We start from the raw sequence: 24,105 nt of genomic DNA on the forward strand, positions 1-24,105 counted from the left end.
ACGAGAGGCTGGTGCCACACACCCGGGCCGCCCTGCGTGCTGTGGGGACAGACAGGGGGCCTGCAGGCCGGGGATCCGGCCCGGGACCTGGAGGTACTCTGGCGCCTAGCAGCGTCCCGTCGTCGGTGCTCTTCTGGCAAGGTAAAGTTCGGCGGGCGAGGCCCGCAGCTCGAGCACCCAGACGCGGCCAGACGAGGCCAGACGGGCGCCTGCCCCGGCGCGCCGTCCGCTGAAGCCCGCTTGCGCGCGCCTGGGCGCCGGTCGCCGGTCGCCTGCGAGGCGAGCGGTCTACGCCCCAGACCTGCTGTCAGGATGGCCGAGCGGTCTAAGGCGCTGCGTTCAGGTCGCAGTCTCCCCTGGAGGCGTGGGTTCGAATCCCACTCCTGACAAGCTTGCCTTTTGACACTCCACCGCACTCCATCCCACCGCGAAAGACCCGACTCCGAAGCCTTCCCTCACAGACCTGCATCTGCAGGAGAGCCCTCCCCTCAACACCAACCAACCTCTGCCGTTGGGGAGCGGGGGCGGGGGGTGGTCGTGTTGCGTCGGGTGGGAGAAGGTCGAGTGAGTAGGAGATAGGACCTGAGCACCCGGGTGACCAGCCAGCCGGGTGCCAGCGCCTTCTGTCCACAGCAAACCTCTGGGGGCCCCGAGTTTCAATCCAGCACACCGAAGCCCTGGCCTCCTCGAAGGACCCTGTGCCCGCACTACAACAAGCTCTCCTCGCTCGCTTCCCACGAGTGTGCACACACCAGACACGCGCCAGGAGCGCGCGTAGGAGCGCGCCAGATACGTGCCAGTCAGTGGCTTCCAGGCGAGGCGAGGTACACACCCCACGACCTCAGCTAGAGGCCTGGACACTCCTCGTCCCCTCTGTCTGACCCAATTGGCCTCTGCTGACCGCTGATCCATCCATCTTTCCACCCATGCATCATTCCATCCATGAGTCCTTCCGAACAACCAGATATACAACAATGGAACCGTCCGACCGACCGTCCGTCCGTCTGTCCGTCCCTGCGTGCATCCACGCAAACAAAGGTCCATCCATCTATCTATCCATCGATCTATCGATCCATGCATCGATCCATGCATCGATCCATCCATCCATCCATCCATCCTTCCATCCATCCATCCATCCATCCATCCATCCATCCATCCATCCATCCATCCAGGCGGGCAGCCAGCATTCGGAGCTAGGGTTCCTGGAGTGGCAGCAAGGGCAGGCTGTGAGAGCATCAGGTAGTAAGTGTGTTCAGGGCATGGGTGGTTCAGTGGTAGAATTCTCGCCTGCCACGCGGGAGGCCCGGGTTCGATTCCCGGCCCATGCAGAGTCCAGTCCCTTTTGGTCCTCACGCGCACCTTCCCTTCGCCCACCCTGGGCCGCACAGGGACAATCAATCACAGGACACTCCAGTGTGTCAACTCTACAGTGCTGCCAAACACCGCTTCACTTCTCCTATCTGTGTCTTCAGTGTGCCACAGCACCACTGTCCGCGCCCTCCAACCTACACACTCACCTGTGCACATCTCTCACTTTGCCATCCCATACACTCCTCCCTCTCTGCTCAGTCGATGCACTCCGCGCCTAAGCGCCTAAGCGCCTCCGAGCATGTGCACAGAAACACAGAGAGGGAGAGAGAGAGACTGTCTCTTCCCAGAGAAACTGTTCTCTCTCTCTTTTATCTCTCTCTCTCTCTCTCTCTCTCTCTCTCTCTCTCTCTCTCTCTCACCCACACACACACACAAACACACACACAGATATGGAAGAAGGGAAGACAGACACAGAATACTCCCTCCCATGCGCGCCCATGCCCTTAGATTCCCTCATTCAGAGAGAAGAGTAAGAGAGAGACATAGAGGAAGAGAGGCACACACAAAGAGCACACACAGAGAGAAACGAAAGAAAGAGGGACAAACACACACTCGCCTGCGCACGCACGCATAACACGGACTCCAGAGGCACAAGGGCACACAGTTGATTCCATGTTCCTCCATGCTAAGCCCTCCCTCACTGAACGGTCCCTCAGTGACCAATACTGATGTGTACCCATGGTTGTTATGCTGCTGCTGCTGCTGCTGCTGCTGCTGCTGCTGCTGCTGCAGCTCCTGCTGCTGCTGCTGCTGCTGCTGCTGCAGCTCCTGCTGCTGCTGCTGCTGCTGCCGCCGCCGCCGCCGCCGCCACCGCCAGTGGGAATGGTGATGATGATGATGGGCTTGGTGGAACAGGCTGCTTGACCCATCTCCAGGGTCCTATACCCATTTTTGAGTAAAGACCAGGACCAAAACTTAATTGTGCTGGCTCTTGTTGTGATCAACCTCTGTGACCGAAGGTAAATTGGGGCGAGAATGGCTTATTTCTTCTTATAGCTCATGAGTACCACCCTGGGAGAAGTGGGGAGGACTGGAGGCGGGAGGGGGTGTGTTGGTATGGGTGGTGTGGTGTAAAGGATCTGAGGGCTTCGTGGTTGGTGGACCCAGAGGCAGGAACTTATGCAGAAGCTGTGCATGAGTTCAGCCTCTTCATTCTCTTATCCACCCCAGGACCACCTGCCTGGCGATTGGCACCATTCAGCCATCCCAGCCCATCCCCACCCCCACTCTCCTGCTGGTCACTTGGGGATCCAGACAACCATATCCCCCACACTTGGCTATACCCAGCACCTGAGGAGGGAATCTCCCCGATTCAAAGTCCCTCTTCCCAGATGTGCGCTGGTTTATGCCAACTTGACCAGAACAGACCAGCACAGTTGAGCCCCTTCCAACCTGGCACACAAACGGTTCCCTCATTGTGCCAGAACCTTTTCTTTCCTGCTCTGCCCCAGGAGCTCATCTGAATGCGATCCTCACCATATGAATATGCGCGACCTTTGTCCAACAGTCTATAACCATTCAAACCTTCAAGATCGTCTCCTTAAAACACCCAGAGACTCTTATCGAGGTCAAAGCCCCAATCCCTCCTCAAACCCCTAGTAGTTTAACTGTGTAGACTGTTGGCTCCTTGAATAACATTTTTTTTTCCTTTCGAGATAAACACGAGGGGAGCAAAGAAGAATCAGGGTACAGGCACAAAACTAAAAGCAAATCAAAACCGACGTCTAATTCTCAAATCCCATAGTCTCACGTCTTGTTTTTGCTTGCTCTGTTGTGAGCTGCAAAAGGCTCCAAGGGTCCCTTGGAGCATAGGCAGTGTGTCTGTCTGCTGTGGATCCTTTGGCTCCGTGGGCTCCAAGCCAGGCTGCTTCTCTCCTTAGCGGTTGTCCCTCGGTAGGGATGTCTCCAAGACTCTCACCTCCAAAGGTGACACAGCCTAGGCTGTGCTCTCTTTAGGGCCTCTGCCCCTGACACGGGGGGAGCCAAGCCTGGGCTGCTCCCAGGGACACGGCCCCCCTCCTGTTTTGTGGCTTCTTCTTTCTTCTGCCCTGTTTTTCTTCCACCCTTTCAACACCCTCATACTAGAGAAGAGAGAAAAGGGGTTAAAGAGATAAGGACAGGTTCCCAGAATGAGACCCTGGCCAGGAGGGCAACGTTCTACTTACACTACTTCCCGCTGATTGAGGGAGCCAATTTCTCTGGGAGAGTTCAATATTGGTTGTCAGGATTTCCATGTTGTTACTGCTACTTCTACTGCTTCTGCTACGACTGACACTATTGTCCTCCTCCTCCTCTGCCTCCAGCTCTTCCTCCTCTTCCTCCTCCTCCGCCTCGTCCACTTCCTCCTCCTCCTCTTCCTTCTCCCCCTCTTCCTCCACCTCCTCTCCCTCCTCTTTGTTTTCCTGCTGCTCCTCCTCCTCCACCTACTCCTCCTCCGCTTCCTCATTTTCCTCCTCCTCTTCCTTCTCCCCCTCTTTCTCCTCCTCCTCTCCCTCTCTTGCTTTTACTGCTGGTCCTCCTCCTCCTCCTTTTTCTCCTCCTCCTCCTGCTGCTGCTGCTGCTCCCCTTCCTCCACTTTCTCCTCTTCCTCCTCCTCCTCCTTCTCCTCCTCCTCCTCCTCCTCCTCCTCCACCTCATCCTCATCCTCATCCCCCTCCTCCTTGGACAAATCCATTGTGCAAAAATATTTCATAAACCTTGATTCCAGAAACAAACAAACAACAACACACCCTGCCTCTTTGGGCCCTAACAGTCGCCCAATATTTCAGCAGCTGCCAAAATCCTGCCGGTGCAAGAGCACATCATGGACAGCAGCCCCTTAGCCCCACACCTGGCATGAAAGGGATCTCTCTGGTGGGTTTTTGTTTTTTGTTGTTGTTGTTGTTGTTGTTGTTGTTGTTGTTGTTGTTGTTGTTTTGGGTTTGTTTGTTTTATTTTTTTTTTTTTGGTTCTTGTTGTTGTTGTTTTAGATCCATAATTCCAAAATGGTCACTACACCTTTCTGTGTCACTGGGGCTCCCAGTCCAACTGGTCCTGCACCTTCACTAATGTCCTCTATCAGCTTCCCCTTCCTGGACTCCAGTCCTGCCGAGCATCCCAGCTCCTCACCTGCTCCCAGTGATCCCTCCCTTCATGCGTTCCATCCATCCCAGCCTGGCTGGCTCCTGCACATTCTCAAATGCCTGACTAGGGTGAGATGCAGTCTAGGCACCTATGCAACACAGCATCTGTATGTTGACCTTCAGGAAATACTCCCAGAGGGTTTCACCCGGGTCATGCTGCTGTCTCGTTAATCATGGCTACTTTCTCAGCTCCAGTTGAACAACATCAATGATTGTCCACGCTGAGGCGAGGTCTCACCTTGGTGGATCCAGTCTCCTGCTCATTAGTCACAGATGATTCTCCAGCCCGGGCTGACCTGGAACACAGATTCTTAACTCAGAACACCGAATGGCCCCAGCAGAGTCTATCAGGGACTCCCAAGCTGCCCTCTGAGTGGGTGTGGGATGGGATGAAAATGAAAACAACCTCATGAGCACCACCTCAGTCTGGTCATCTGCATGGCTCTCAAGACTCCCTTCCAAGCTCCCTCAGGAGAGCACAGAGAGCTCGGGACCTCCAACTTAGAGCCTTTCCAGCCCAGAGGTCAAAGTCCCTCCACGATCCCCAAAGAGGTAGCTCATCAGGTCTGTCCCAGTAATACCCCACTCCTGGTACCGATTTCAGTCCGAGCTAGACTTTGTAAGCTTGTGATCAGACGCTGTGGCTAAAAGCAACTTGGACAGAGAAGAGTTGATCTCGCCTTAAGGCTGCCACCTAAGTCCCTCCCAGAGGGAAGCCCCAGTAGGAGCCCAGAAGCAGGAAGCCATGCAGAAGTTGTCCGTGGTGGGCTTTTCCCTCCAGGCTGGCTTGCTGCTCCTGCTTTCTTCACAGTTCCAAGAGGAATGTGGATATGCTTTGCAGACAGCACAGATGTCCCGCCTCAACGAACTGAACTGAACCTCCCTCCAACTGCCAGCCCCAGAACATCATACTTATTCATCGTCACACAAAACTTGTTGGATCTCTTCTTTTTCCTCTGCCGAGGAGGCTAAAACAGGTTCCCCGCATCCCAAAGCCCCCAGCCCTGTGTACATATTTCATGAAGGAAAACATCAGGTCCCTGCAACTTTCCTCCTAACTGTGTACTGTTGGCAGTACCTACTTGAGAATGCCAAAGGTTCTGGGTGCTCCAGGACCGTCTTGTGACCCCAGAAGTAGCGCCAAAGCTGCAAAGCCCCCTCGGCCAAACAACCACATAGTTGAGAGGAGAGCATCTCCATCTTCTACAAGGATGTCTTCAGTGTCAAAGAACTTGCTGAAAACAATCGATGCCTACCCTAGAGACAGTGAAAAACAACGATTTCGTTGTTGTTTTTTTTTTTTTTTTTTTGTTTTGTTTTGTTTTGTTTTACTCTAGGTATCACGAGTGCACCGGAATTCCAGGACGCCAGAACACCTGCGCGGGAGTGTCAGGTCCTGACTTCAACACCCCAACCCCAACACCCACACCATCGCTACCTTCAGTGGGCTGCTCCGCAGCCAGCCATCGCTGACTGGTCTGGACCCTACCGCGCAGACTTTGCCAGCAGGCGCATGCTAGTGTGATCCTCCTCTGGACGAAGCCCAAGCAGAACAGAGGCACATGCGGATCTTTGCGATCCGCAAGCTCCCCACTCCCACACCCACCCTCACCCCGTCCCCACGCCCCTGTTGGGACACCTGCTGGCGAAGGCTTGCCTGCTGTCTGTTTGGCGCAGCCTCCTCCTCTCGCCCGGCGGCTGCCCGGGGACCGGCCGAACAGTCCCTTCCCGGATGCCCTTAGACTCTGGTGCCTCCCGGTGCCCACGAACCGGAGCCCTTCAGGTGGCAGAAGTGGGCTGGAGTCCGGTCCGGATAAGCATTGTCTGGGCTGTCCCCAGGATCTGCTGGCACTCTCACAAGGCTGCTAGCCATTGAGGTGGAGCTCAGTCCCCAGCTCAGCGCTCAGAATCCGACACTGTTTCCGCGCTGCCTGGCAGGGTCAAGGCGGAGGGATCCGGGCAGGGAGTGATTACCGGTGTGCCAAGGTTACTTTACTGATTCACATCCGCCACTGCAGCAGGCGACACAAGGGTCCTGAGAAACGGTGGCATTACGACCGCCCGCCACGGCCTCTGCTCGACTTAAACCGCCCTTGGGGGCTTTCTGGGAAATCCTGGCTCGCGACGCCCACTGTCGGTCCCTGGGAAGCTGGGTGCGAGAACCAAGCCAGGTGCTTCTGGCTCTGCCGGGAGCATCTGGTTCTCAATAAAACCTGCCCACAGGAACCCCTTCCGATCCTGCAAACATCCCCCTCTCGGTGCCACCACCACCGCCAAGCCCAGCACCAGCACCGTATTCCATTCACCTATAGATTTTCTACCTCCTAAAGATTTTACAAGAACATAAAACAAACAAAAAAAAATGTGTGTATGTGTGTTCTTCAGTATATACTATCACACATATTTATACATGTTTGTATCTATACATACATCATATATAAACAAGTCTAATGTGCGTGCGTGTGTGTGTGTGTGTGTGCGTGTGTGTGTGTGTGTGTGTGAAATGAAAGAATTCGCTACCGATGTTTGAACTGGACGCTCCTTTGTGACTATTTCGGAAAGCTCACTGGGACCACCCTGTCTTGCACGCGATGCACGCTAGGCGTGTCAATCAGGTGATACAGGTTATGCATTCGAGGTAGGTGCGACAGGAGGAGCGGGCTAGCCAGAGGGTTTGTTGGAGAGGTAAGAGCAGGCGATCAGGAGATGGAGTGGTGTTGAGATTCCCTCGGTGGACGAGTGTTTGTGATCCGGGCGGTGTGTGAGAAAGCTCGGCTTGTGATGGTGGCAGGTGAGAGGTCTGGGCTCCAGGGCAAGCAAGGAGTCTGAGCTGGGGAAGTGCAAAGTTGGCGTGTGGTGTCAGAGAGGCTGGTCCGGGATGTTAAGGTAGGCATGGTGCAGCCAGGGAGACTCTTAGGCAGAAGACGGTTCTGTGGTACTGGGTGATGGGTTTCTGGAAAGAAAGAGGAAAAGGGAAAGGGGGTGGAGGGAGAGTGAGAGAGAGAGAGAGAGAGAGAGAGAGAGAGAGAGAGAGAGAGAGAGAGAGAGAAATATGGAGGGGAGATGTGGAGTTGTGGTCTTGGTCTGTGTAGCTCATGTACAAACAAAAGGGTCACTCAAAAGGGGTCAGGGTGGTGAGGTGGGAAGTGGAGGGACTAAGAAGAGAGGCTTCCCTGACCGGGAATCGAACCCGGGCCGCGGCGGTGAGAGCGCCGAATCCTAACCACTACAAACCAAGGAGCGTGGGTCCCATGCTCACGGCTATCAACTCCTGGAAACAGACAGACACACACCCTCTCGGCCACCAGGGCAGACATGCTGCCTGCCTGCCGGCCTGCCCGCCTGCCCGTCTCCTCATACCCGGCCGCCTGATGCATGCTAAGGCCTTAGGAGGCTGGCGTTCTCGATTCTCTCTTGGCCCTGGCCCTGGCCCTGGCGCTGGGCTGCCACTTGCCCCCTGGCCTCTGCCGCTTCCACAGCCAGCACCGTGCGACTTCGGGGACTAGAAACTTGCCCCTGCCGCTTCTCCTCCCGGTGCCCACTACCTGAAAAGGTCTGGCGCTTTCCGATCTTCCCTGCCTACAGTAGAGCCTGGGCCCCAGCTCGGCGGAGCCAGGCTGGGCCCGGGTGGGCGCGTCCTGGGTGAGGACCTTGGCAAAAGTTGGGCACGCTGCGTTGGCCGGGAATCGAACCCGGGTCAACTGCTTGGAAGGCAGCTATGCTCACCACTATACCACCAACGCCGCACAGCCGGACCCACACCCCCACGTCGCCGCCGACTGCCACCACACGGCGCCCAGCGCCCTCGACGCCGCCTACCTCTTACTTGCCTGCGCACCGCACGCACGCACGGGGGACGCCCCAACCACGAACACACCCACCGCTCCTCCTCTCCGCGCTCTTCCTCGGCCTCCCACGCGCGCCTCTCACATGTTCACGCCTTTCCAATGGGGCGCTCCCGTCTCCTGGCTGCTGCAAGACGGCGCGCTAGCCCAGGCCAGTGCGCCAGGGACCGCTCCCGGCAGGCCGCCACCCTGAGCGGCCCGGGCGCCGGTGCAGTCGGCAGAAAAGGGGTTTGAGGGCTCCGGAGAGGCTTTGCTGGAGATTATGGGGCTCGGCGGGCTGACGTGGGTCTGGGTCTGCGCGTGGGGCGTGGGTGGAAGGGCTAGCGCCCGCGGGCCACCTAGGTGTCCAAAAAGGACATCATGTCTCCCCGTCGGGGAATCGAACCCCGGTCTCCCGCGTGACAGGCGGGGATACTCACCACTATACTAACGAGGACGACGACAGCCACAAACACACGCACTCCGTGCCCGTCTACCACGCCAGGGAAGAACCACAGGCGTCCGTCTCCCCCAACGACCACCTCTTGCTCTGCACTGCACCGCAACCCAAAAGACCCCGAAACCCGGCGTCAACACCAGGACCCCGACCCGCAGCCCCGCCAGACCACCGTGTCGCCGGACCCCTGTCCCCGCCGGGCTGGAGACCCGGCCTCTAAGCCACCGGTGCCGAGTGCGAGTGGTTGCGGGCAACACTCGCCGTGTCAGGACGAGAGGCTGGTGCCACACACCCGGGCCGCCCTGCGTGCTGTGGGGACAGACAGGGGGCCTGCAGGCCGGGGATCCGGCCCGGGACCTGGAGGTACTCTGGCGCCTAGCAGCGTCCCGTCGTCGGTGCTCTTCTGGCAAGGTAAAGTTCGGCGGGCGAGGCCCGCAGCTCGAGCACCCAGACGCGGCCAGACGAGGCCAGACGGGCGCCTGCCCCGGCGCGCCGTCCGCTGAAGCCCGCTTGCGCGCGCCTGGGCGCCGGTCGCCGGTCGCCTGCGAGGCGAGCGGTCTACGCCCCAGACCTGCTGTCAGGATGGCCGAGCGGTCTAAGGCGCTGCGTTCAGGTCGCAGTCTCCCCTGGAGGCGTGGGTTCGAATCCCACTCCTGACAAGCTTGCCTTTTGACACTCCACCGCACTCCATCCCACCGCGAAAGACCCGACTCCGAAGCCTTCCCTCACAGACCTGCATCTGCAGGAGAGCCCTCCCCTCAACACCAACCAACCTCTGCCGTTGGGGAGCGGGGGCGGGGGGTGGTCGTGTTGCGTCGGGTGGGAGAAGGTCGAGTGAGTAGGAGATAGGACCTGAGCACCCGGGTGACCAGCCAGCCGGGTGCCAGCGCCTTCTGTCCACAGCAAACCTCTGGGGGCCCCGAGTTTCAATCCAGCACACCGAAGCCCTGGCCTCCTCGAAGGACCCTGTGCCCGCACTACAACAAGCTCTCCTCGCTCGCTTCCCACGAGTGTGCACACACCAGACACGCGCCAGGAGCGCGCGTAGGAGCGCGCCAGATACGTGCCAGTCAGTGGCTTCCAGGCGAGGCGAGGTACACACCCCACGACCTCAGCTAGAGGCCTGGACACTCCTCGTCCCCTCTGTCTGACCCAATTGGCCTCTCCTGACCGCTGATCCATCCATCTTTCCACCCATGCATCATTCCATCCATGAGTCCTTCCGAACAACCAGATATACAACAATGGAACCGTCCGACCGACCGTCCGTCCGTCTGTCCGTCCCTGCGTGCATCCACGCAAACAAAGGTCCATCCATCTATCTATCCATCGATCTATCGATCCATGCATCGATCCATGCATCGATCCATCCATCCATCCATCCATCCTTCCATCCATCCATCCATCCATCCATCCATCCATCCATCCATCCATCCATCCAGGCGGGCAGCCAGCATTCGGAGCTAGGGTTCCTGGAGTGGCAGCAAGGGCAGGCTGTGAGAGCATCAGGTAGTAAGTGTGTTCAGGGCATGGGTAGTTCAGTGGTAGAATTCTCGCCTGCCACGCGGGAGGCCCGGGTTCGATTCCCGGCCCATGCAGAGTCCAGTCCCTTTTGGTCCTCACGCGCACCTTCCCTTCGCCCACCCTGGGCCGCACAGGGACAATCAATCACAGGACACTCCAGTGTGTCAACTCTACAGTGCTGCCAAACACCGCTTCACTTCTCCTATCTGTGTCTTCAGTGTGCCACAGCACCACTGTCCGCGCCCTCCAACCTACACACTCACCTGTGCACATCTCTCACTTTGCCATCCCATACACTCCTCCCTCTCTGCTCAGTCGATGCACTCCGCGCCTAAGCGCCTAAGCGCCTCCGAGCATGTGCACAGAAACACAGAGAGGGAGAGAGAGAGACTGTCTCTTCCCAGAGAAACTGTTCTCTCTCTCTTTTATCTCTCTCTCTCTCTCTCTCTCTCTCTCTTTTATCTCTCTCTCTCTCTCTCTCTCTCTCTCTCTCTCTCTCTCTCTCTCTCACCCACACACACACACAAACACACACACAGATATGGAAGAAGGGAAGACAGACACAGAATACTCCCTCCCATGCGCGCCCATGCCCTTAGATTCCCTCATTCAGAGAGAAGAGTAAGAGAGAGACATAGAGGAAGAGAGGCACACACAAAGAGCACACACAGAGAGAAACGAAAGAAAGAGGGACAAACACACACTCGCCTGCGCACGCACGCATAACACGGACTCCAGAGGCACAAGGGCACACAGTTGATTCCATGTTCCTCCATGCTAAGCCCTCCCTCACTGAACGGTCCCTCAGTGACCAATACTGATGTGTACCCATGGTTGTTATGCTGCTGCTGCTGCTGCTGCTGCTGCTGCTGCTGCAGCTCCTGCTGCTGCTGCTGCTGCTGCAGCTCCTGCTGCTGCTGCTGCTGCTGCTGCCGCCGCCGCCGCCGCCGCCACCGCCAGTGGGAATGGTGATGATGATGATGGGCTTGGTGGAACAGGCTGCTTGACCCATCTCCAGGGTCCTATACCCATTTTTGAGTAAAGACCAGGACCAAAACTTAATTGTGCTGGCTCTTGTTGTGATCAACCTCTGTGACCGAAGGTAAATTGGGGCGAGAATGGCTTATTTCTTCTTATAGCTCATGAGTACCACCCTGGGAGAAGTGGGGAGGACTGGAGGCGGGAGGGGGTGTGTTGGTATGGGTGGTGTGGTGTAAAGGATCTGAGGGCTTCGTGGTTGGTGGACCCAGAGGCAGGAACTTATGCAGAAGCTGTGCATGAGTTCAGCCTCTTCATTCTCTTATCCACCCCAGGACCACCTGCCTGGCGATTGGCACCATTCAGCCATCCCAGCCCATCCCCACCCCCACTCTCCTGCTGGTCACTTGGGGATCCAGACAACCATATCCCCCACACTTGGCTATACCCAGCACCTGAGGAGGGAATCTCCCCGATTCAAAGTCCCTCTTCCCAGATGTGCGCTGGTTTATGCCAACTTGACCAGAACAGACCAGCACAGTTGAGCCCCTTCCAACCTGGCACACAAACGGTTCCCTCATTGTGCCAGAACCTTTTCTTTCCTGCTCTGCCCCAGGAGCTCATCTGAATGCGATCCTCACCATATGAATATGCGCGACCTTTGTCCAACAGTCTATAACCATTCAAACCTTCAAGATCGTCTCCTTAAAACACCCAGAGACTCTTATCGAGGTCAAAGCCCCAATCCCTCCTCAAACCCCTAGTAGTTTAACTGTGTAGACTGTTGGCTCCTTGAATAACATTTTTTTTCCTTTCGAGATAAACACGAGGGGAGCAAAGAAGAATCAGGGTACAGGCACAAAACTAAAAGCAAATCAAAACCGACGTCTAATTCTCAAATCCCATAGTCTCACGTCTTGTTTTCGCTTGCTCTGTTGTGAGCTGCAAAAGGCTCCAAGGGTCCCTTGGAGCATAGGCAGTGTGTCTGTCTGCTGTGGATCCTTTGGCTCCGTGGGCTCCAAGCCAGGCTGCTTCTCTCCTTAGCGGTTGTCCCTCGGTAGGGATGTCTCCAAGACTCTCACCTCCAAAGGTGACACAGCCTAGGCTGTGCTCTCTTTAGGGCCTCTGCCCCTGACACGGGGGGAGCCAAGCCTGGGCTGCTCCCAGGGACACGGCCCCCCTCCTGTTTTGTGGCTTCTTCTTTCTTCTGCCCTGTTTTTCTTCCACCCTTTCAACACCCTCATACTAGAGAAGAGAGAAAAGGGGTTAAAGAGATAAGGACAGGTTCCCAGAATGAGACCCTGGCCAGGAGGGCAACGTTCTACTTACACTACTTCCCGCTGATTGAGGGAGCCAATTTCTCTGGGAGAGTTCAATATTGGTTGTCAGGATTTCCATGTTGTTACTGCTACTTCTACTGCTTCTGCTACGACTGACACTATTGTCCTCCTCCTCCTCTGCCTCCAGCTCTTCCTCCTCTTCCTCCTCCTCCGCCTCGTCCACTTCCTCCTCCTCCTCTTCCTTCTCCCCCTCTTCCTCCACCTCCTCTCCCTCCTCTTTGTTTTCCTGCTGCTCCTCCTCCTCCACCTACTCCTCCTCCGCTTCCTCATTTTCCTCCTCCTCTTCCTTCTCCCCCTCTTTCTCCTCCTCCTCTCCCTCTCTTGCTTTTACTGCTGGTCCTCCTCCTCCTCCTTTTTCTCCTCCTCCTGCTGCTGCTGCTGCTGCTCCCCTTCCTCCACTTTCTCCTCTTCCTCCTCCTCCTCCTTCTCCTCCTCCTCCTCCTCCTCCTCCTCCACCTCATCCTCATCCTCATCCCCCTCCTCCTTGGACAAATCCATTGTGCAAAAATATTTCATAAACCTTGATTCCAGAAACAAACAAACAACAACACACCCTGCCTCTTTGGGCCCTAACAGTCGCCCAATATTTCAGCAGCTGCCAAAATCCTGCCGGTGCAAGAGCACATCATGGACAGCAGCCCCTTAGCCCCACACCTGGCATGAAAGGGATCTCTCTGGTGGGTTTTTGTTTTTTGTTGTTGTTGTTGTTGTTGTTGTTGTTGTTGTTTTGGGTTTGTTTGTTTTATTTTTTTTTTTGGTTCTTGTTGTTGTTGTTTTAGATCCATAATTCCAAAATGGTCACTACACCTTTCTGTGTCACTGGGGCTCCCAGTCCAACTGGTCCTGCACCTTCACTAATGTCCTCTATCAGCTTCCCCTTCCTGGACTCCAGTCCTGCCGAGCATCCCAGCTCCTCACCTGCTCCCAGTGATCCCTCCCTTCATGCGTTCCATCCATCCCAGCCTGGCTGGCTCCTGCACATTCTCAAATGCCTGACTAGGGTGAGATGCAGTCTAGGCACCTATGCAACACAGCATCTGTATGTTGACCTTCAGGAAATACTCCCAGAGGGTTTCACCCGGGTCATGCTGCTGTCTCGTTAATCATGGCTACTTTCTCAGCTCCAGTTGAACAACATCAATGATTGTCCACGCTGAGGCGAGGTCTCACCTTGGTGGATCCAGTCTCCTGCTCATTAGTCACAGATGATTCTCCAGCCCGGGCTGACCTGGAACACAGATTCTTAACTCAGAACACCGAATGGCCCCAGCAGAGTCTATCAGGGACTCCCAAGCTGCCCTCTGAGTGGGTGTGGGATGGGATGAAAATGAAAACAACCTCATGAGCACCACCTCAGTCTGGTCATCTGCATGGCTCTCAAGACTCCCTTCCAAGCTCCCTCAGGAGAGCACAGAGAGCTCGGGACCTCCAACTTAGAGCCTTTCCAGCCCAGAGGTCAAAGTCCCTCCACGATCCCCAAAGAGGTAGCTCATCAGGTCTGTCCCAGTAATACCCCACTCCTGGTACCGATTTCAGTCCGAGCTAGACTTTGTAAGCTTGTGATCAGACGCTGTGGCTAAAAGCAACTTGGACAGAGAAGAGTTGATCTCGCCTTAAGGCTGCCACCTAAGTCCCTCCCAGAGGGAAGCCCCAGTAGGAGCCCAGAAGCAGGAAGCCATGCAGAAGTTGTCCGTGGTGGGCTTTTCCCTCCAGGCTGGCTTGCTGCTCCTGCTTTCTTCACAGTTCCAAGAGGAATGTGGATATGCTTTGCAGACAGCACAGATGTCCCGCCTCAACGAACTGAACTGAACCTCCCTCCAACTGCCAGCCCCAGAACATCATACTTATTCATCGTCACACAAAACTTGTTGGATCTCTTCTTTTTCCTCTGCCGAGGAGGCTAAAACAGGTTCCCCGCATCCCAAAGCCCCCAGCCCTGTGTACATATTTCATGAAGGAAAACATCAGGTCCCTGCAACTTTCCTCCTAACTGTGTACTGTTGGCAGTACCTACTTGAGAATGCCAAAGGTTCTGGGTGCTCCAGGACCGTCTTGTGACCCCAGAAGTAGCGCCAAAGCTGCAAAGCCCCCTCGGCCAAACAACCACATAGTTGAGAGGAGAGCATCTCCATCTTCTACAAGGATGTCTTCAGTGTCAAAGAACTTGCTGAAAACAATCGATGCCTACCCTAGAGACAGTGAAAAACAACGATTTCGTTGTTGTTTTTTTTTTTTTTTTTTGTTTTGTTTTGTTTTGTTTTACTCTAGGTATCACGAGTGCACCGGAATTCCAGGACGCCAGAACACCTGCGCGGGAGTGTCAGGTCCTGACTTCAACACCCCAACCCCAACACCCACACCATCGCTACCTTCAGTGGGCTGCTCCGCAGCCAGCCATCGCTGACTGGTCTGGACCCTACCGCGCAGACTTTGCCAGCAGGCGCATGCTAGTGTGATCCTCCTCTGGACGAAGCCCAAGCAGAACAGAGGCACATGCGGATCTTTGCGATCCGCAAGCTCCCCACTCCCACACCCACCCTCACCCCGTCCCCACGCCCCTGTTGGGACACCTGCTGGCGAAGGCTTGCCTGCTGTCTGTTTGGCGCAGCCTCCTCCTCTCGCCCGGCGGCTGCCCGGGGACCGGCCGAACAGTCCCTTCCCGGATGCCCTTAGACTCTGGTGCCTCCCGGTGCCCACGAACCGGAGCCCTTCAGGTGGCAGAAGTGGGCTGGAGTCCGGTCCGGATAAGCATTGTCTGGGCTGTCCCCAGGATCTGCTGGCACTCTCACAAGGCTGCTAGCCATTGAGGTGGAGCTCAGTCCCCAGCTCAGCGCTCAGAATCCGACACTGTTTCCGCGCTGCCTGGCAGGGTCAAGGCGGAGGGATCCGGGCAGGGAGTGATTACCGGTGTGCCAAGGTTACTTTACTGATTCACATCCGCCACTGCAGCAGGCGACACAAGGGTCCTGAGAAACGGTGGCATTACGACCGCCCGCCACGGCCTCTGCTCGACTTAAACCGCCCTTGGGGGCTTTCTGGGAAATCCTGGCTCGCGACGCCCACTGTCGGTCCCTGGGAAGCTGGGTGCGAGAACCAAGCCAGGTGCTTCTGGCTCTGCCGGGAGCATCTGGTTCTCAATAAAACCTGCCCACAGGAACCCCTTCCGATCCTGCAAACATCCCCCTCTCGGTGCCACCACCACCGCCAAGCCCAGCACCAGCACCGTATTCCATTCACCTATAGATTTTCTACCTCCTAAAGATTTTACAAGAACATAAAACAAACAAAAAAAATGTGTGTATGTGTGTTCTTCAGTATATACTATCACACATATTTATACATGTTTGTATCTATACATACATCATATATAAACAAGTCTAATGTGCGTGCGTGTGTGTGTGTGTGTGCGTGTGTGTGTGTGTGTGTGTGAAATGAAAGAATTCGCTACCGATGTTTGAACTGGACGCTCCTTTGTGACTATTTCGGAAAGCTCACTGGGACCACCCTGTCATGCACGCGATGCACGCTAGGCGTGTCAATCAGGTGATACAGGTTATGCATTCGAGGTAGGTGCGACAGGAGGAGCGGGCTAGCCAGAGGGTTTGTTGGAGAGGTAAGAGCAGGCGATCAGGAGATGGAGTGGTGTTGAGATTCCCTCGGTGGACGAGTGTTTGTGATCCGGGCGGTGTGTGAGAAAGCTCGGCTTGTGATGGTGGCAGGTGAGAGGTCTGGGCTCCAGGGCAAGCAAGGAGTCTGAGCTGGGGAAGTGCAAAGTTGGCGTGTGGTGTCAGAGAGGCTGGTCCGGGATGTTAAGGTAGGCATGGTGCAGCCAGGGAGACTCTTAGGCAGAAGACGGTTCTGTGGTACTGGGTGATGGGTTTCTGGAAAGAAAGAGGAAAAGGGAAAGGGGGTGGAGGGAGAGTGAGAGAGAGAGAGAGAGAGAGAGAGAGAGAGAGAGAGAGAGAGAAATATGGAGGGGAGATGTGGAGTTGTGGTCTTGGTCTGTGTAGCTCATGTACAAACAAAAGGGTCACTCAAAAGGGGTCAGGGTGGTGAGGTGGGAAGTGGAGGGACTAAGAAGAGAGGCTTCCCTGACCGGGAATCGAACCCGGGCCGCGGCGGTGAGAGCGCCGAATCCTAACCACTAGACCACCAGGGAGCGTGGGTCCCATGCTCACGGCTATCAACTCCTGGAAACAGACAGACACACACCCTCTCGGCCACCAGGGCAGACATGCTGCCTGCCTGCCGGCCTGCCCGCCTGCCCGTCTCCTCATACCCGGCCGCCTGATGCATGCTAAGGCCTTAGGAGGCTGGCGTTCTCGATTCTCTCTTGGCCCTGGCCCTGGCCCTGGCGCTGGGCTGCCACTTGCCCCCTGGCCTCTGCCGCTTCCACAGCCAGCACCGTGCGACTTCGGGGACTAGAAACTTGCCCCTGCCGCTTCTCCTCCCGGTGCCCACTACCTGAAAAGGTCTGGCGCTTTCCGATCTTCCCTGCCTACAGTAGAGCCTGGGCCCCAGCTCGGCGGAGCCAGGCAGGGCCCGGGTGGGCGCGTCCTGGGTGAGGACCTTGGCAAAAGTTGGGCACGCTGCGTTGGCCGGGAATCGAACCCGGGTCAACTGCTTGGAAGGCAGCTATGCTCACCACTATACCACCAACGCCGCACAGCCGGACCCACACCCCCACGTCGCCGCCGACTGCCACCACACGGCGCCCAGCGCCCTCGACGCCGCCTACCTCTTACTTGCCTGCGCACCGCACGCACGCACGGGGGACGCCCCAACCACGAACACACCCACGGCTCCTCCTCTCCGCGCTCTTCCTCGGCCTCCCACGCGCGCCTCTCACATGTTCACGCCTTTCCAATGGGGCGCTCCCGTCTCCTGGCTGCTGCAAGACGGCGCGCTAGCCCAGGCCAGTGCGCCAGGGACCGCTCCCGGCAGGCCGCCACCCTGAGCGGCCTGGGCGCCGGTGCAGTCGGCAGAAAAGGGGTTTGAGGGCTCCGGAGAGGCTTTGCTGGAGATTATGGGGCTCGGCGGGCTGACGTGGGTCTGGGTCTGCGCGTGGGGCGTGGGTGGAAGGGCTAGCGCCCGCGGGCCACCTAGGTGTCCAAAAAGGACACCATGTCTCCCCGTCGGGGAATCGAACCCCGGTCTCCCGCGTGACAGGCGGGGATACTCACCACTATACTAACGAGGACGACGACAGCCACAAACACACGCACTCCGTGCCCGTCTACCACGCCAGGGAAGAACCACAGGCGTCCGTCTCCCCCAACGACCACCTCTTGCTCTGCACTGCACCGCAACCCAAAAGACCCCGAAACCCGGCGTCAACACCAGGACCCCGACCCGCAGCCCCGCCAGACCACCGTGTCGCCGGACCCCTGTCCCCGCCGGGCTGGAGACCCGGCCTCTAAGCCACCGGTGCCGAGTGCGAGTGGTTGCGGGCAACACTCGCCGTGTCAGGACGAGAGGCTGGTGCCACACACCCGGGCCGCCCTGCGTGCTGTGGGGACAGACAGGGGGCCTGCAGGCCGGGGATCCGGCCCGGGACCTGGAGGTACTCTGGCGCCTAGCAGCGTCCCGTCGTCGGTGCTCTTCTGGCAAGGTAAAGTTCGGCGGGCGAGGCCCGCAGCTCGAGCACCCAGACGCGGCCAGACGAGGCCAGACGGGCGCCTGCCCCGGCGCGCCGTCCGCTGAAGCCCGCTTGCGCGCGCCTGGGCGCCGGTCGCCGGTCGCCTGCGAGGCGAGCGGTCTACGCCCCAGACCTGCTGTCAGGATGGCCGAGCGGTCTAAGGCGCTGCGTTCAGGTCGCAGTCTCCCCTGGAGGCGTGGGTTCGAATCCCACTCCTGACAAGCTTGCCTTTTGACACTCCACCGCACTCCATCCCACCGCGAAAGACCCGACTCCGAAGCCTTCCCTCACAGACCTGCATCTGCAGGAGAGCCCTCCCCTCAACACCAACCAACCTCTGCCGTTGGGGAGCGGGGGCGGGGGGTGGTCGTGTTGCGTCGGGTGGGAGAAGGTCGAGTGAGTAGGAGATAGGACCTGAGCACCCGGGTGCCAGCGCCTTCTGTCCACAGCAAACCTCTGGGGGCCCCGAGTTTCAATCCAGCACACCGAAGCCCTGGCCTCCTCGAAGGACCCTGTGCCCGCACTACAACAAGCTCTCCTCGCTCGCTTCCCACGAGTGTGCACACACCAGACACGCGCCAGGAGCGCGCGTAGGAGCGCGCCAGATACGTGCCAGTCAGTGGCTTCCAGGCGAGGCGAGGTACACACCCCACGACCTCAGCTAGAGGCCTGGACACTCCTCGTCCCCTCTGTCTGACCCAATTGGCCTCTCCTGACCGCTGATCCATCCATCTTTCCACCCATGCATCATTCCATCCATGAGTCCTTCCGAACAACCAGATATACAACAATGGAACCGTCCGACCGACCGTCCGTCCGTCTGTCCGTCCCTGCGTGCATCCACGCAAACAAAGGTCCATCCATCTATCTATCCATCGATCTATCGATCCATGCATCGATCCATCCATCCATCCTTCCATCCATCCATCCATCCATCCATCCATCCATCCATCCATCCATCCATCCATCCAGGCGGGCAGCCAGCATTCGGAGCTAGGGTTCCTGGAGTGGCAGCAAGGGCAGGCTGTGAGAGCATCAGGTAGTAAGTGTGTTCAGGGCATGGGTGGTTCAGTGGTAGAATTCTCGCCTGCCACGCGGGAGGCCCGGGTTCGATTCCCGGCCCATGCAGAGTCCAGTCCCTTTTGGTCCTCACGCGCACCTTCCCTTCGCCCACCCTGGGCCGCACAGGGACAATCAATCACAGGACACTCCAGTGTGTCAACTCTACAGTGCTGCCAAACACCGCTTCACTTCTCCTATCTGTGTCTTCAGTGTGCCACAGCACCACTGTCCGCGCCCTCCAACCTACACACTCACCTGTGCACATCTCTCACTTTGCCATCCCATACACTCCTCCCTCTCTGCTCAGTCGATGCACTCCGCGCCTAAGCGCCTAAGCGCCTCCGAGCATGTGCACAGAAACACAGAGAGGGAGAGAGAGAGACTGTCTCTTCCCAGAGAAACTGTTCTCTCTCTCTTTTATCTCTCTCTCTCTCTCTCTCTCTCTCTCTCTCTCTCTCTCACCCACACACACACACAAACACACACACAGATATGGAAGAAGGGAAGACAGACACAGAATACTCCCTCCCATGCGCGCCCATGCCCTTAGATTCCCTCATTCAGAGAGAAGAGTAAGAGAGAGACATAGAGGAAGAGAGGCACACACAAAGAGCACACACAGAGAGAAACGAAAGAAAGAGGGACAAACACACACTCGCCTGCGCACGCACGCATAACACGGACTCCAGAGGCACAAGGGCACACAGTTGATTCCATGTTCCTCCATGCTAAGCCCTCCCTCACTGAACGGTCCCTCAGTGACCAATACTGATGTGTACCCATGGTTGTTATGCTGCTGCTGCTGCTGCTGCTGCTGCTGCTGCTGCTGCTGCTGCTGCTGCTGCTGCTGCTGCAGCTCCTGCTGCTGCTGCTGCTGCTGCTGCTGCTGCAGCTCCTGCTGCTGCTGCTGCTGCTGCCGCCGCCGCCGCCGCCGCCACCGCCAGTGGGAATGGTGATGATGATGATGGGCTTGGTGGAACAGGCTGCTTGACCCATCTCCAGGGTCCTATACCCATTTTTGAGTAAAGACCAGGACCAAAACTTAATTGTGCTGGCTCTTGTTGTGATCAACCTCTGTGACCGAAGGTAAATTGGGGCGAGAATGGCTTATTTCTTCTTATAGCTCATGAGTACCACCCTGGGAGAAGTGGGGAGGACTGGAGGCGGGAGGGGGTGTGTTGGTATGGGTGGTGTGGTGTAAAGGATCTGAGGGCTTCGTGGTTGGTGGACCCAGAGGCAGGAACTTATGCAGAAGCTGTGCATGAGTTCAGCCTCTTCATTCTCTTATCCACCCCAGGACCACCTGCCTGGCGATTGGCACCATTCAGCCATCCCAGCCCATCCCCACCCCCACTCTCCTGCTGGTCACTTGGGGATCCAGACAACCATATCCCCCACACTTGGCTATACCCAGCACCTGAGGAGGGAATCTCCCCGATTCAACGTCCCTCTTCCCAGATGTGCGCTGGTTTATGCCAACTTGACCAGAACAGACCAGCACAGTTGAGCCCCTTCCAACCTGGCACACAAACGGTTCCCTCATTGTGCCAGAACCTTTTCTTTCCTGCTCTGCCCCAGGAGCTCATCTGAATGCGATCCTCACCATATGAATATGCGCGACCTTTGTCCAACAGTCTATAACCATTCAAACCTTCAAGATCGTCTCCTTAAAACACCCAGAGACTCTTATCGAGGTCAAAGCCCCAATCCCTCCTCAAACCCCTGGTAGTTTAACTGTGTAGACTGTTGGCTCCTTGAATAACATTTTTTTTTCCTTTCGAGATAAACACGAGGGGAGCAAAGAAGAATCAGGGTACAGGCACAAAACTAAAAGCAAATCAAAACCGACGTCTAATTCTCAAATCCCATAGTCTCACGTCTTGTTTTCGCTTGCTCTGTTGTGAGCTGCAAAAGGCTCCAAGGGTCCCTTGGAGCATAGGCAGTGTGTCTGTCTGCTGTGGATCCTTTGGCTCCGTGGGCTCCAAGCCAGGCTGCTTCTCTCCTTAGTGGTTGTCCCTCGGTAGGGATGTCTCCAAGACTCTCACCTCCAAAGGTGACACAGCCTAGGCTGTGCTCTCTTTAGGGCCTCTGCCCCTGACACGGGGGGAGCCAAGCCTGGGCTGCTCCCAGGGACACGGCCCCCCTCCTGTTTTGTGGCTTCTTCTTTCTTCTGCCCTGTTTTTCTTCCACCCTTTCAACACCCTCATACTAGAGAAGAGAGAAAAGGGGTTAAAGAGATAAGGACAGGTTCCCAGAATGAGACCCTGGCCAGGAGGGCAACGTTCTACTTACACTACTTCCCGCTGATTGAGGGAGCCAATTTCTCTGGGAGAGTTCAATATTGGTTGTCAGGATTTCCATGTTGTTACTGCTACTTCTACTGCTTCTGCTACGACTGACACTATTGTCCTCCTCCTCCTCTGCCTCCAGCTCTTCCTCCTCTTCCTCCTCCTCCGCCTCGTCCACTTCCTCCTCCTCCTCTTCCTTCTCCCCCTCTTCCTCCACCTCCTCTCCCTCCTCTTTGTTTTCCTGCTGCTCCTCCTCCTCCACCTACTCCTCCTCCGCTTCCTCATTTTCCTCCTCCTCTTCCTTCTCCCCCTCTTTCTCCTCCTCCTCTCCCTCTCTTGCTTTTACTGCTGGTCCTCCTCCTCCTCCTTTTTCTCCTCCTCCTGCTGCTGCTGCTGCTGCTCCCCTTCCTCCACTTTCTCCTCTTCCTCCTCTTCCTCCTCCTCCGCCTCGTCCACTTCCTCCTCCTCCTCTTCCTTCTCCCCCTCTTCCTCCACCTCCTCTCCCTCCTCTTTGTTTTCCTGCTGCTCCTCCTCCTCCACATACTCCTCCTCCTCTTCCTCATTTTCCTCCTCCTCCTCTTCCTTCTCCCCCTCTTCCTCCCCCTCTCCTCCTCCTCCTCCTTTTTCTCCTCCTCCTCCTGCCGCTGCTGCTGCTCCCCTTCCTCCACTTTCTCCTCCTCCTCCTTCTCCTCCTCCTCCCCCTTCTCCTCTTCCTCCTCCTCCCTCTCCTCTTCCTCCTCCTGCTGCTGGGATCGCTGCTCCCCTTCCTCCACTTTCTCCTCCTCCTCCTCTTCCTCCTCCTCCTCCTCTTCTCCCTCCTCCTCCTCCTCCTCATCCCCCTCCTCCTTGGACAAATCCATTGTGCAAAAATATTTCATAAACCTTGATTCCAGAAACAAACAAACAACAACACACCCTGCCTCTTTGGGCCCTAACAGTCGCCCAATATTTCAGCAGCTGCCAAAATCCTGCCGGTGCAAGAGCACATCATGGACAGCAGCCCCTTAGCCCCACACCTGGCATGAAAGGGATCTCTCTGGTGGGTTTTTGTTTTTTGTTGTTGTTGTTGTTGTTGTTGTTGTTTTGGGTTTGTTTGTTTTATTTTTTTTTTGGTTCTTGTTGTTGTTGTTTTAGATCCATGATTCCAAAATGGTCACTACACCTTTCTGTGTCACTGGGGCTCCCAGTCCAACTGGTCCTGCACCTTCACTAATGTCCTCTATCAGCTTCCCCTTCCTGGACTCCAGTCCTGCCGAGCATCCCAGCTCCTCACCTGCTCCCAGTGATCCCTCCCTTCATGCGTTCCATCCATCCCAGCCTGGCTGGCTCCTGCACATTCTCAAATGCCTGACTAGGGTGAGATGCAGTCTAGGCACCTATGCAACACAGCATCTGTATGTTGACCTTCAGGAAATACTCCCAGAGGGTTTCACCCGGGTCATGCTGCTGTCTCGTTAATCATGGCTACTTTCTCAGCTCCAGTTGAACAACATCAATGATTGTCCACGCTGAGGCGAGGTCTCACCTTGGTGGATCCAGTCTCCTGCTCATTAGTCACAGATGATTCTCCAGCCCGGGCTGACCTGGAACACAGATTCTTAACTCAGAACACCGAATGGCCCCAGCAGAGTCTATCAGGGACTCCCAAGCTGCCCTCTGAGTGGGTGTGGGATGGGATGAAAAAGAAAACAACCTCATGAGCAACACCTCAGTCTGGTCATCTGCATGGCTCTCAAGACTCCCTTCCAAGCTCCCTCAGGAGAGCACAGAGAGCTCGGGACCTCCAACTTGGAGCCTTTCCAGCCCAGAGGTCAAAGTCCCTCCACGATCCCCAAAGAGGTAGCTCATCAGGTCTGTCCCAGTAATACCCCACTCCTGGTACCGATTTCAGTCCGAGCTAGACTTTGTAAGCTTGTGATCAGACGCTGTGGCTAAAAGCAACTTGGACAGAGAAGAGTTGATCTCGCCTTAAGGCTGCCACCTAAGTCCCTCCCAGAGGGAAGCCCCAGTAGGAGCCCAGAAGCAGGAAGCCATGCAGAAGTTGTCCGTGGTGGGCTTTTCCCTCCAGGCTGGCTTGCTGCTCCTGCTTTCTTCACAGCTCCAAGAGGAATGTGGATATGCTTTGCAGACAGCACAGATGTCCCGCCTCAACGAACTGAACTGAACCTCCCTCCAACTGCCAGCCCCAGAACATCATACTTATTCATCGTCACACAAAACTTGTTGGATCTCTTCTTTTTCCTCTGCCGAGGAGGCTAAAACAGGTTCCCCGCATCCCAAAGCCCCCAGCCCTGTGTACATATTTCATGAAGGAAAACATCAGGTCCCTGCAACTTTCCTCCTAACTGTGTACTGTTGGCAGTACCTACTTGAGAATGCCAAAGGTTCTGGGTGCTCCAGGACCGTCTTGTGACCCCAGAAGTAGCGCCAAATCTGCAAAGCCCCCTCGGCCAAACAACCACATAGTTGAGAGGAGAGCATCTCCGTCTTCTACAAGGATG

At 56.5% G+C, this 24,105-nt stretch overlaps 3 long non-coding RNA genes and 11 other non-coding genes across 24 annotated transcripts in view; 6 read left to right on the plus strand and 8 right to left on the minus strand.

Annotated features, from left to right (window-relative positions):
• Nucleotides 1-306: 306 nt before the first annotated feature.
• Nucleotides 307-389, plus strand: Trnal-cag (transfer RNA leucine (anticodon CAG)). Its single transcript has one exon. It is a non-coding gene; the product is annotated as a tRNA-Leu (tRNA).
• Nucleotides 390-1,257: 868 nt separating this feature from the next.
• Trnag-gcc (transfer RNA glycine (anticodon GCC)) lies at nt 1,258-1,328 on the plus strand. The gene has a single exon. It is a non-coding gene; the product is annotated as a tRNA-Gly (tRNA).
• Nucleotides 1,329-2,991: 1,663 nt separating this feature from the next.
• Nucleotides 2,992-8,527, minus strand: LOC148001798 (uncharacterized). 6 transcript variants are annotated; one of them, XR_015635640.1, is made up of 5 exons: nt 8,313-8,527; nt 6,151-6,642; nt 5,576-5,750; nt 4,732-4,789; nt 2,992-3,452 (listed from the first exon to the last, which is right to left on the minus strand). It is a non-coding gene; the product is annotated as an uncharacterized LOC148001798 (long non-coding RNA). The 6 variants fall into 6 exon arrangements; XR_015635639.1 differs by lacking the exon at nt 8,313-8,527 and having other exon boundaries at nt 6,151-7,714; XR_015635643.1 differs by lacking the exon at nt 8,313-8,527 and having other exon boundaries at nt 2,993-3,452; nt 6,137-6,250.
• Trnag-ucc (transfer RNA glycine (anticodon UCC)) lies at nt 8,165-8,236 on the minus strand. Its single transcript has one exon. It is a non-coding gene; the product is annotated as a tRNA-Gly (tRNA).
• Nucleotides 8,528-8,702: 175 nt separating the features above from the next.
• On the minus strand, nt 8,703-8,774 carry Trnad-guc (transfer RNA aspartic acid (anticodon GUC)). The gene has a single exon. It is a non-coding gene; the product is annotated as a tRNA-Asp (tRNA).
• A 576-nt stretch (nt 8,775-9,350) lies between these two features.
• On the plus strand, nt 9,351-9,433 carry Trnal-cag (transfer RNA leucine (anticodon CAG)). Its single transcript has one exon. It is a non-coding gene; the product is annotated as a tRNA-Leu (tRNA).
• An 868-nt stretch (nt 9,434-10,301) lies between these two features.
• On the plus strand, nt 10,302-10,372 carry Trnag-gcc (transfer RNA glycine (anticodon GCC)). Its single transcript has one exon. It is a non-coding gene; the product is annotated as a tRNA-Gly (tRNA).
• Nucleotides 10,373-12,065: 1,693 nt separating this feature from the next.
• LOC148001803 (uncharacterized) lies at nt 12,066-17,398 on the minus strand. Of its 5 annotated transcripts, none has more exons than XR_015635647.1 (5): nt 17,355-17,398; nt 15,205-15,696; nt 14,631-14,805; nt 13,787-13,844; nt 12,066-12,521 (listed from the first exon to the last, which is right to left on the minus strand). It is a non-coding gene; the product is annotated as an uncharacterized LOC148001803 (long non-coding RNA). The 5 variants fall into 5 exon arrangements; XR_015635646.1 differs by lacking the exon at nt 17,355-17,398 and adding an exon at nt 17,262-17,352; XR_015635645.1 differs by lacking the exon at nt 17,355-17,398 and adding an exon at nt 17,081-17,352.
• Nucleotides 16,704-16,775, minus strand: Trnae-cuc (transfer RNA glutamic acid (anticodon CUC)). Its single transcript has one exon. It is a non-coding gene; the product is annotated as a tRNA-Glu (tRNA).
• Trnag-ucc (transfer RNA glycine (anticodon UCC)) lies at nt 17,207-17,278 on the minus strand. The gene has a single exon. It is a non-coding gene; the product is annotated as a tRNA-Gly (tRNA).
• A 346-nt stretch (nt 17,399-17,744) lies between the features above and the next one.
• On the minus strand, nt 17,745-17,816 carry Trnad-guc (transfer RNA aspartic acid (anticodon GUC)). The gene has a single exon. It is a non-coding gene; the product is annotated as a tRNA-Asp (tRNA).
• A 576-nt stretch (nt 17,817-18,392) lies between these two features.
• Nucleotides 18,393-18,475, plus strand: Trnal-cag (transfer RNA leucine (anticodon CAG)). Its single transcript has one exon. It is a non-coding gene; the product is annotated as a tRNA-Leu (tRNA).
• Nucleotides 18,476-19,311: 836 nt separating this feature from the next.
• Nucleotides 19,312-19,382, plus strand: Trnag-gcc (transfer RNA glycine (anticodon GCC)). Its single transcript has one exon. It is a non-coding gene; the product is annotated as a tRNA-Gly (tRNA).
• Nucleotides 19,383-21,067: 1,685 nt separating this feature from the next.
• Nucleotides 21,068-24,105, minus strand: part of LOC148001809 (uncharacterized) — a 3,765-nt gene continuing 727 nt past the window's right edge. For both annotated transcript variants that reach the window (XR_015636146.1, XR_015636147.1), the window contains exons 2-4: nt 23,974-24,105; nt 23,130-23,187; nt 21,068-21,524 (exon numbers count right to left, since the gene is read on the minus strand). The exon at nt 23,974-24,105 is cut by the window's right edge and continues 43 nt beyond it. This is a non-coding gene — a long non-coding RNA (uncharacterized LOC148001809). The remainder of the gene's footprint in view (nt 21,525-23,129; nt 23,188-23,973) is intronic.

This window comes from Rattus norvegicus, chromosome 13 (genome assembly GCF_021556685.1).
Source record: "Rattus norvegicus strain SHRSP/BbbUtx chromosome 13, alternate assembly SHRSP_T2T, whole genome shotgun sequence".
Lineage (NCBI taxonomy): Eukaryota > Metazoa > Chordata > Mammalia > Rodentia > Muridae > Rattus > Rattus norvegicus.